This window comes from Scyliorhinus torazame, chromosome 27, assembly GCF_047496885.1.
Source record: "Scyliorhinus torazame isolate Kashiwa2021f chromosome 27, sScyTor2.1, whole genome shotgun sequence".
Lineage (NCBI taxonomy): Eukaryota > Metazoa > Chordata > Chondrichthyes > Carcharhiniformes > Scyliorhinidae > Scyliorhinus > Scyliorhinus torazame.
Window position 1 is genome coordinate 10,725,763 of NC_092733.1, and position 10,064 is coordinate 10,735,826.

Here is a 10,064-nt window from a genome sequence, read left to right on the forward strand (position 1 = left end):
GGAATCCAGCCCAAATATCTATCGTTTTTTGCCTCCGCATACATCTGCTCTGCAGGTTTCTCATTGCTTCAGTTCCTATCGGTTCTGTGCGTTCCCAATTCCCAGTCAGTTGTCTTTCCGCTTCCAAATTTAAAAGAGTTATCATTTTCTTGAGTTGCGGCCACAACCCCTTCCAATTGCCTCGAGCACCCAACCGCATGATCAAAGAAATTCTTGTGTTCTTTTTCAAAAATTCTGTCTGAACACCTTCTTCGAAGAACAACCAACGGAGAGACAGTCACCAAAGGAGTTACCCCAATTGAATAAATCTTAATCCCTGAAAAAAGACAAGGGGCGGGATTCTCTTTTGCCCGATGCCGATATGGTAATCAGCGATCGGGCAGAGAATTCCTTCCGTTGCCCAGATCGGGGGCAGCGCCGGTTTGACACCTGTTTTCGAGTCTCCGCCCCCTCCAAAGTGGCACCTTCCCGCCACGTGCCGCACGCCATTGGAACAGTGTTGGCACGTCATCGGGAGGTCCTCCCTCGATGCTCCGCCCCGATGGGCCAAGTTCCCGACCGCGTGGAAGAGGTGTGGTCTCAGCGGTCGGGAACCCGGCCTGGCGGCTGAGGACTGTGTCCAGCACCGTCACACTCGGCCAGGATCCGTGCCGCTGACCGGGAGGGAGGGCTACCGCAAGGGCTGGGGGACTGGTGGAGGAGCGGCTGGGGGTGGCCTGTAGGGTCGCATTTGGCGGGTCGGATCCGTGCAAGGCCAGCGCCATGCTGTATGGCGTGACCGCTGCAGGTCGCCAACATGCGCGGCCACTGACCCGGCCATTCACCAGCCGTTTTTGGTGAGGGAGCCGGGAGTTCCACCTGGCGCCGCTGCTAGCCCCTCACCAGTCCCAGAATTCTCCATTTCCGCCGACACTTAGCCGGTGAAACAGAGAATCCAGCCCATTGTGCTTTTTTTGTCATCTGTGTTATGAGAGGACAACGCGATGGCGAGAGGGATAATTTCCACAAAGGAGATTAAAATTGTGAAAGGTGTAGGTTGGCCGCTCGAGGGATATCGTTCACTTCACACTCGCTCCCAGGCCACTAATTGTGATTGCAAGTGTAAATTATTTACATTTGAAAATAGATTGTCCGTTCACAGATTCTGCCCATTCCCCGCCGCCCCACAATGTGCAGTTGAATTACACAGGACAAAAAATAAGTTACTTACCCAGCAGACTAACACATGTTGTTGAATTATAGTTCAGAAAGACCACACAGTGAAGAACAGATCGCCATAGCAACCAGATCGGCTCCAGATTCAACTTAATTCAGATGCCAGAAATGTTGGATATCGAAAGGTTTAGTGAGGGGGATGAACTGAGGGGGATCAACATTAGGAGAGAAATGGTGCTGGGAAAATTGACGGGATTGAAGGCGGATAAATCGCCAGGGACTGACGATCTGCATCCCAGAGTGTTTAAGGAGGTGGCTCTGGAAATAGTGGATGCATTGGTGGTCATCTTCCGGGATTCTATAGACCCTGGAACTGTCCCTGTCGATTGGAGGGTAGCTCACGTCACTCCGATATTCAAAAAGGGAGGTAGAGGGAAAGCAGGGAATTATAGACCAGTGAGCCTAACATCGGAGTGGGGAAAATTCTTGAATCCATTATCAAGGACTTTACAGCGGAACATTTAGAAAGCAGTGGCAGGATCAGTCAGTCAGCATGGATTTATGAAGGGAAAATCATGCTTGACAAATCAGTTGGAATTCTTTGAAGATGTAACCAGTACAGTTGACAAGGGGGAGCCAGTCGATGTGATATATTTGGACTTTCAGAAGGTGTTTGTCAAAGTCCCGCATAAGAGATTATTGTGCAAAATTCAAGTGCATGGGATTGGGGGAAATGTATTGAGGTGGATAGAAAACTGGTTCAATTACCTCCCCCAGTCAAGAATCCCCTCTCCTCCACCCCACCATTTCCAATATTTGTTTTACAACTAAAAGATGGAAATATTCGACGGAAGTGAAAGAAAAGCACATTTATTTAAAACTCTGAAGATTGTTCTCTCAAGCGTTTCCCTCAGTGGTGTACCAGAGGTTAATCTTCAATTACAGGACACTCCAGGGTTGGTAACACTAGTGACTTCGAAGAAAAAAAAGCACAACATCGTTTGTGCTATCAAGTTATTCCGGGGGCCTGAGGAAAAACGTGAAGGTTTAAGGGTTTAGTCGAAGATTGCCCATTTTCCTCACCCCAAAAAAAGTTGTGATTTTGAGAACCAAAAGATGTCTAAGTCATTGTCAAAGCAATGGTACATTGTGCATGACAGTTGCTATTTAATTCATTGCCGAATTTTTAGTGTATCATTTTTAAAAATTTAGAGTACCCAGTTATATATATTTTTTTCAATTAAGGGGCAATTTAGTGTGGCCAATCCACTTAACCTGCACATCTTTGGAAGTAGGGTGCTCATTCCAAGAGCCAGTGCAGACTCGGTGGGCCGAATGGCCTCCTTCTGCACTGTCAATTCTATGAGAATGCTCGCAGACATGGGGAGAATGTGAAACTCCATACGGACAGTGACCCAGGGCCGGGATTCGAACCCGGGTCTTCAGCGCCGTAGTCCCAGTAATTTTTAGTGTATCACAATTGTTTTCCTTACAGAGCTGAAGCTTATCCATGAAGTTTCTTTTGGCCAAAGAGCCCATTTTGAAAACACTCTATCAAAGGGTGTGAGCATCGTTGGCTCGGTCAACTTCCCTAATTACCAACATACAAACATACAACATGGGAACATACAACATACGAACATACAACATGGGAGCATACACCATACGAACATACAACATCCCTAATTACCACCATACAAACATGGGAACATACAACATACAACATGGGAGCACAAGTAGGCCCTTCGAGCCTGCTCCACCATTCAATAAAATCACAGCTGATCGTTTAGTGTTTCGAATTCCACATTTCCATCTCCCCCCCTCCCCCCCTTTGATTCCCTAAACTAAAAGAATCTATCTGCCTCCACCTTCAAGTTATTCAGCGCTCCACCCTCCACCTAAGGCCGAGAGTTCCAAAGTCGCACCACCCCCCTGAGATAATGAATTCTCCTCATCTCTATCCTGTAAGGGTGACCCCTAATTTGAAACCCCTGCCCTCTAGTTCTAGAATCACCCACAAGAGGAAACATCCTTTCAACATCCACCTTACTGAGACCGTCCAGGGTCTTATAAGGGTCAAGTCGCCATAGTCCCAGATGACCAGAGGTTGCTTTCCCCATTGAGAGGAGGAGCTGACTGGTGATGATTCAACCTGAGGGTCGCCACACCTCAGGCAAGGGGGTGAGGTTGAGAAGGCGGGGCCTTCATGAATCACCAGTGGAGGGTCTTGTATATTTCAATCAAGTCACCCCTGAATCTTCTACACTCTAATGGAATGAGCCCAGTCTGACTGACCTTTCCTCGTAAGATAACCTACTCATTCCAGGTGTCAACCTCGTAAACCTCCTCTGAACCTGCCTCCAACACATTTACATTCAGCCTCATACAATGTTGGAGATCCAGTCTCACCACTGCCCTGTACGACTGAAGCATAACATCCTTACTCTTCTGCTCAATCCCTCTCATAATAAAGGATAGTGTTCCATTGGCCTTCCCGATTACGTGCTGTACCTGCTAACTGACCTTTTGTGGCTCATGCACGAGATCCCTCTGCACCTCCGAATTCCGCAGTCATTCTCCGTTTCATTCTTATCATCAACTTCATGTTCTCCCACATTATACTCTATCTGCTGGATTTATACTCACTCACCCAACCTATCTCTATTTGTCTGCAATCTCCTTATGTCTTCTTCGCAACATACTTTCCTACCTATCCTTGTGTCATCTCCAAATGTAGCTTCCAGCCCTTCATCTAAGTCATTGATATAAATTGTAAAATGTTTGATGGCCCAGCAGAGACCCTGAGGGACTTCACTCGTCACATCCTGCCAATCAGACAAATACCCATTTATGTATGCTCTCTGTTTTCTGCCAGCTAGCCACAATCCAGGCTAATTTGTCAGCCCCGACACTATTTTCTATAACAAATTTGATGTGGTAGCTTATCAAATGCTTCCTGGAAATTCAAGTACAGTACTTCTTCAGGCTCCCCTCTAACTGCAAGTTACTCCTTCAAAGAGCTCTAATACATTGGTTAAACATGATTTCCCTTTCACAAAGCCATGCTGACTCGTCCCATCTACCTTAAGTCTCTCTAAGTGCCCAGCTGTAACCTCCTTTTGGTCGATTCCAGCACCTTCCCTACGACAGACGTCCAGCTAACGGGCCTATAGTTTCCTGTTTTCTGCCTCCCTCTCATATGAACAGTAGGGTTATTATTTGCTACTTTGCAGAATCTCGGAAAGTTTGGAAAATTAAGACCAACGCATCTGCTGCCTCATGAGCTACCCCTTTTAATACCCTGGTGTCATGGGAGTGGTCCTTTAAGAAATGTTTTTGTCTTATCACATGGCTTCGGTGATGTCATTGTGTGGCTCTGTGAGTTTATACTTTCGCTTTGGGTTTGGACTGGTTTTGAACTGCACAGGTTGAAATAAGTGTTTCTCTATCTTCATTTTAAAAGCTGTTTCCAGACTACTTGGTAACTTAAAAGGGATAATTGCTCTCTGGAAGGAATTTGAACCTGTTGTTTGGAAAGAAAACAAGAGCATCAGTAACAAGTCTTACACCAGTAAGAATGCTGTGAGCTGGCCATCACCTTTGAAAAAGGGTTTCTTGTTTTACTTGGATTTTGTTATTGAATTGGAACAGTTAAGGGGGAATTCATTAAGGGTTATACGTAGATTACTGTAGCTGTGGGGTCTTTATGGTTGTGGTTGATAATAATTCCTACTGTGTATGTTTATACAAATGTTAACTAAATTCTTAGAATAAAGCTTGTTTTTTGATTAAAAGTGCCGAAGAACTCTGTTGCAATACACCTGAAAGGCAGGCTCTTGTGCTCATCGTAACCAAAATCAATAAACAGTTATAGGTCTGTGTGGTGTAGGTACATCCACAGTGCTGTTAGAGAGGCAGTTCCAGGATTTTGACCAGACGACAGTGAAGGAACGGCCGATATATTTCCAAGTCAGGGCGGTGAGTGGCTCGGAGGGGAACCTCCAGGTGGTGGGGTTCCCAGGTGTCTGCTGCTCGTGTCCTTCTAGATGGTAGAGGCCACATGTCTAGAAGGTGCTGTCGAAGGTGAGTTGCCACAGTGCATCTTGCAGATGGTACACACGGCTGCCACTGTGCGTCGGTGATGAAGGGAGTGAACGTTTAAGGTGGTGGATGGGATGCAAATCAAGCAGGGCTGCTTTGTCCTGGATGACGTCCAACATCTTGAGAGTATCGTTAGAGCCATTAGCACCCAGGGAAATGTAAAGTATTCCATTAAATTAAACCACTCGGGGATAAAAGTACATTTACTTAAATTAAGAATAAGATCACACTTGGCACCTTCTGCCACTCCAAATGTCAATGAGAATAAAAGTTAGGATTTATTTTGCTGTCGAATAATGATAAGAATATAAGAAACAGGAGGAAACACGACAGGTTCTGGAGCATGCTGTGACTTTCAATAAGATCATAGCCGATCATCTGCACCTTTTCACCCTATTCTACAGTGTCCAAAATATATCCAAATTCAGGACTTCCATCAATGACTAAGTATCCAGAGTCTTCAGAATTCGCCATCAATCCCCACTATCAACATCCTGGGGGTTACCATTGGCCAGAAACTGAACTGGACGAGCCATATAAATACTGTGGCTACCAGAGCCGGTCAGAGGCTGGGAATCCTGTGGCGAGTAACTCACCTCCTGACTCCCCAAACCCTGTCCATCATCTACAAGGCACAAGTCAGGAATGTGGTGGAATACTCTCCACTTGCCTGGATGAGTGCAGCTCCAACAACACTCAAGAAGCTCGACACCATCCAGGACAAAGCAGCCCTGCTCGATTACTCCTCCTTCCACAAACAATCACTCCCTCCACCATCGACGACCACTGGCAGCTGTGTGCACCATCTACAAGATGCACTGCAGGAACTTGCCAAAGCTCCGAAGGCAGCACCTTCCAATCCCACGTTCTCTATCATCTGGAAGGACAAGGGCAGCAGATACCTGGGGGCCCCACCACCACTTGGAAATATATCGGCCGTTCCTTCACTGTCGCTGGGTCAAAATCCTGGAACACTCTCTATCAGCACTGTGGGTGTACCTACACCACATGGACTGCAGCGGTTCAATAGGGCGGCTCACCACCACCTTCTCAAGGGGCAATTAAAGATGGGCAATAAATTCATGGCACAGTCAGCGCAACCACATTCTGTTAAAGAATTAAAAAAAAACTTTTCCTTATCTCAATCTTAAATGACCAACGCCTCATTTTAAGACTCTGTTTCCTAGTTCTCAACGCTGCTGTCAGTGGGGGCAGCAACCTCCCAGCATCTATCTTGACAAGCCTGTCATTGAAGGGTCTGGCACCCGCAGGGTTAATGTGGGATGGGGCACAGTACCGCCCACACACAGGTGTAAAAAGAACACTTGACCCAGACCGTGAGTCAGTGCGGTGTTGGTGGGAGACATGCTCAGACCTCGAGTTGGAGCGAGCTGCTTGCCTGCACTGCTACTGTGTATATGTAAACAGCTACAAGAGTTAAGAACAAAACCCTCTTCGGAATGTAATGCTTTTCAATGAGCTCACTTCTCATTCTTCGTGGCTCTGGAGAAAGCAGGCCAATTTTATTTAATCTCTCCTCCTGACACAGCATTCTCACATCACTGGTGAACATTCACTGGACCCCTTCCAAGGCCAGCGCATCCTACTAGCCCAGCACTTTCACAGTAACCATGGCAATAGAGGCAGCAAAGGTAGAGATAGGCATAACGGCCACAGTTCAACCACAAGTCCACTCTCCCCCAATCACTGGCAAGGTCCCCCCCCCCCCAATCACTGGCGAGCTCCCCCAGATCATTGGCAAGGTCCCCCCCCCCCAACAACTGAGCAGCACCCCATTATGGGATCGCCAAATGCACTACCCCCCCAGTCCCCTTCAGGTCCCACTCCCTCAGTACTCCTTTTAGACACCGGCCCTTGGCAGTGTCAACCTGGCACTGTGGAGGGGCCGAGGGGGAGCCGAGGGGGGGGGCCTTAGGATGGGCTCAGTTTGGAGGTCTTTCCTGGGATGGGGGCCGTCTGGCAGGTCTTTCCTCGGTAACGTTAAACATTATTGAACTGTCTGTCAGCGTGTCACGTTGTAGTCAGAAGTCTTCCCTCTGATGTGTTGGAACCGTTTGATGTCTCTCCAAGCATGTCCAGCCCAATCCCCACCTCCCCTGAAGGACCCACCTTGACACCTTGAGGGTAAATGAAGAGAGGGTACCCACCCTCTTGCCCTCCCTTGGAGTCTATGGCACCCGGCCCCCACTTGTCAGCACCAGGAGAGATTGGCACCCGTGGTGGGGGGGTGGCGGAAACACACCGGGAGGCCGGAACATCCGGCCTCAAACCCAGTAATTGTAATTAAATGCATGTAGTTCAGTTGTAGGGTGGCATGGTAGCACAGTGGTTAGCACTGTTTATTCACAGCACCAGGGACCCAGGTTCGATTCCCAGCTTGTGCCACTGTCTGTACGGAGTCTGCACGTTCTCCCCGTGTCTGCGTGGGTTTCCTCCGGGTGCTCTGGTTTCCTCCCACAGGTCCCGAAAGACGTGCCCGTTAGATGAATTGGACGTTCTGAATTCTCCCTCCGTGTACCCGAACAGGCGCCGGAATGTGGTGACTCGGGGATTTTCACAGTAACTTCATCGCGGTGTTAATGTAAACCTACTTGTTGTAATGTTCTCTGCACAGACGTATGGCCAGGTGTTTGTAGTTGAAGCGCTCAGAGAACATAAAGCTTTGTAAATGAACAAAATTGTTTATTAATTTACTAAATCACTAATGGGTTTCTGTGATGTAAGATCGCAGTTGGATTTTACGGCTAAATACAAATAACTATGGTTAACTCTTATTAATCCCTATCGACTCAGGAGCTGCTCGATATGCACCTGTGCTTAGTGTCCAGATTCTTTGTCCGTGTTGTCCAAGAGATTACATCCCATCTCCATGAGGCCTGTCTTCTAGTGACCTACTCCTGTCACTATGCCACCTGTGGTTGGATGCTAGAATCTCAGTCTATGCATACAGCACCTCTCCTACTTACAGTTTGGTTATTAAATCGTACACAAATGATATTCGACATATCATTACACTTGTGACACTAATAAAGATTATTATCTCCCTGACATTTTTAAAGTGAAATTGTTAATTCCTTCATTGATGCGGCAGGGGCCATATTGCTTAAATGCGATACAGTGAATCACAGTTACTCACCTTAACACAGCATTACGCTCACGTACATCAACTGGAGAGAGGCTCTGTATTCCCCCCTGTGGGTCAAGATAGATACACAAACCTGGCATTAAAGCTGTCACATTTTGCAGAGTTCGCTCCCAGGGGACAGATTCTCTCTCTTCCTGCACAGAGAGCTCCAGTTAAAACCTGATAAAGCAGGACTTGAGTAGCAGTTCCTGCTGAAGGGGAGTGACGATCATCCAATAAACAATAGTTGCATTTGATTCGGTAGGACATTTACCAGCCAGCTGTACTCACTGTCAAACCTGCGCTGAAATAGGTTCCAAAGGGCTGGTGATGCTATTTTTCGATGTAAGAACAGCAACAACAACTTTCATCTATATAGCAACATTTGTAAAACGTCCCAAGTGGCAAGTAATAGCAATATTATCAAACAAGCTTTGACACCGGGTCACAGGGGGGTGGGGTATTGGCAGAGCTGGTAAAAAAGTGTGGTCAAGGAGGTAGATTTTAAGCAGTGCGTTAAGGAGTGCGAGAGGTGGGGGAGTGGGGGGGAGTGAAAGAGAACTGGAGGGGTTTAGGAGGGATTTCTTAACGCTTAAGTCTCAAGCAGCTGAAGGTGCGGCCACCAGTAATTGGGAGCGAAGAAAATCCAGAATGCACAATAGGCCAGAACCGGAGGAAGACAGAGATCTCAGAGGTTTGTAGGGCTGGGGGAGGTTACAGAGATAGGAAGTGTGTGAGGCCATAGAGGAATTTTAAAATGTGATTGAGAATTTTAGCATCTAAGCTGTTATAAAGGGGTAAGGCGGGGGGGGGGGGGGATGAGCTGGTCACCCTCTCGGTTTGTCACAACAAAGGTGTGTTTAAAATCTTTTCCCTGTGGATACCTTTTCCCAATCCAAATGTATTTACCTTTGGAAGGAGCCAATATAATCAGACTTTCTTGTGTCAAAGAAAGAGGAAGTTTATTAGTTACTAAAATAACACACATGCACATATACACAGAAATATACGTTTAAAAAAATACAATCTGTCCTTGGCTTGTCCATGAGGTGTAGACGGTGTTACGTTGCGGCCATTAAGCTGGGGGATTTCGGTAGAATTGTCTTTGGAAGATTCACAGTCCAATGGAGACACTTGTTGGGTGGTCCCAGAGGGAGAGATAATCTGGTTTTCCCTGCAGGGTTAACGGAAGAAGCTGTCCTGTTTCTTCCTGTGTGCTGACTGTCTCTCTTCAAACACACTGGCCTCCAGAGAGAGAGGGGAGAGACAGACGTGTTTTATTGCTTCTGTCACACGCTGTCAGCCAGTTTTTAAGCCATTTCCCCAATGTGTTCGCAGGAGGGGGTAATAGTCATGCCTTCCAGTCATCTCAGAACCTTTGACACATTCTGTGAGGCAAATCAGCAGGAGATGGAGTTCTTTTTTCGGATGTCCGATGTGTTTGGATGAAACAGTCTCCATTGTCCTCATGAGTCCAGGGAATCAGTCGAGCTTTTTACACTTTCCATCCCTTTCAAGTGCTTCTGTCGGAAGTGGACTTTGACACCTCCTCAGGTGCAAAATCCACGTCCACCCAGGAGGATCTGTCAGTTTAATCCACACAGGAATTTTCCAAAAGGGATCCCTTTTACAGCGTCGGCCGTCTTGAATTTCTTTTTTTTAA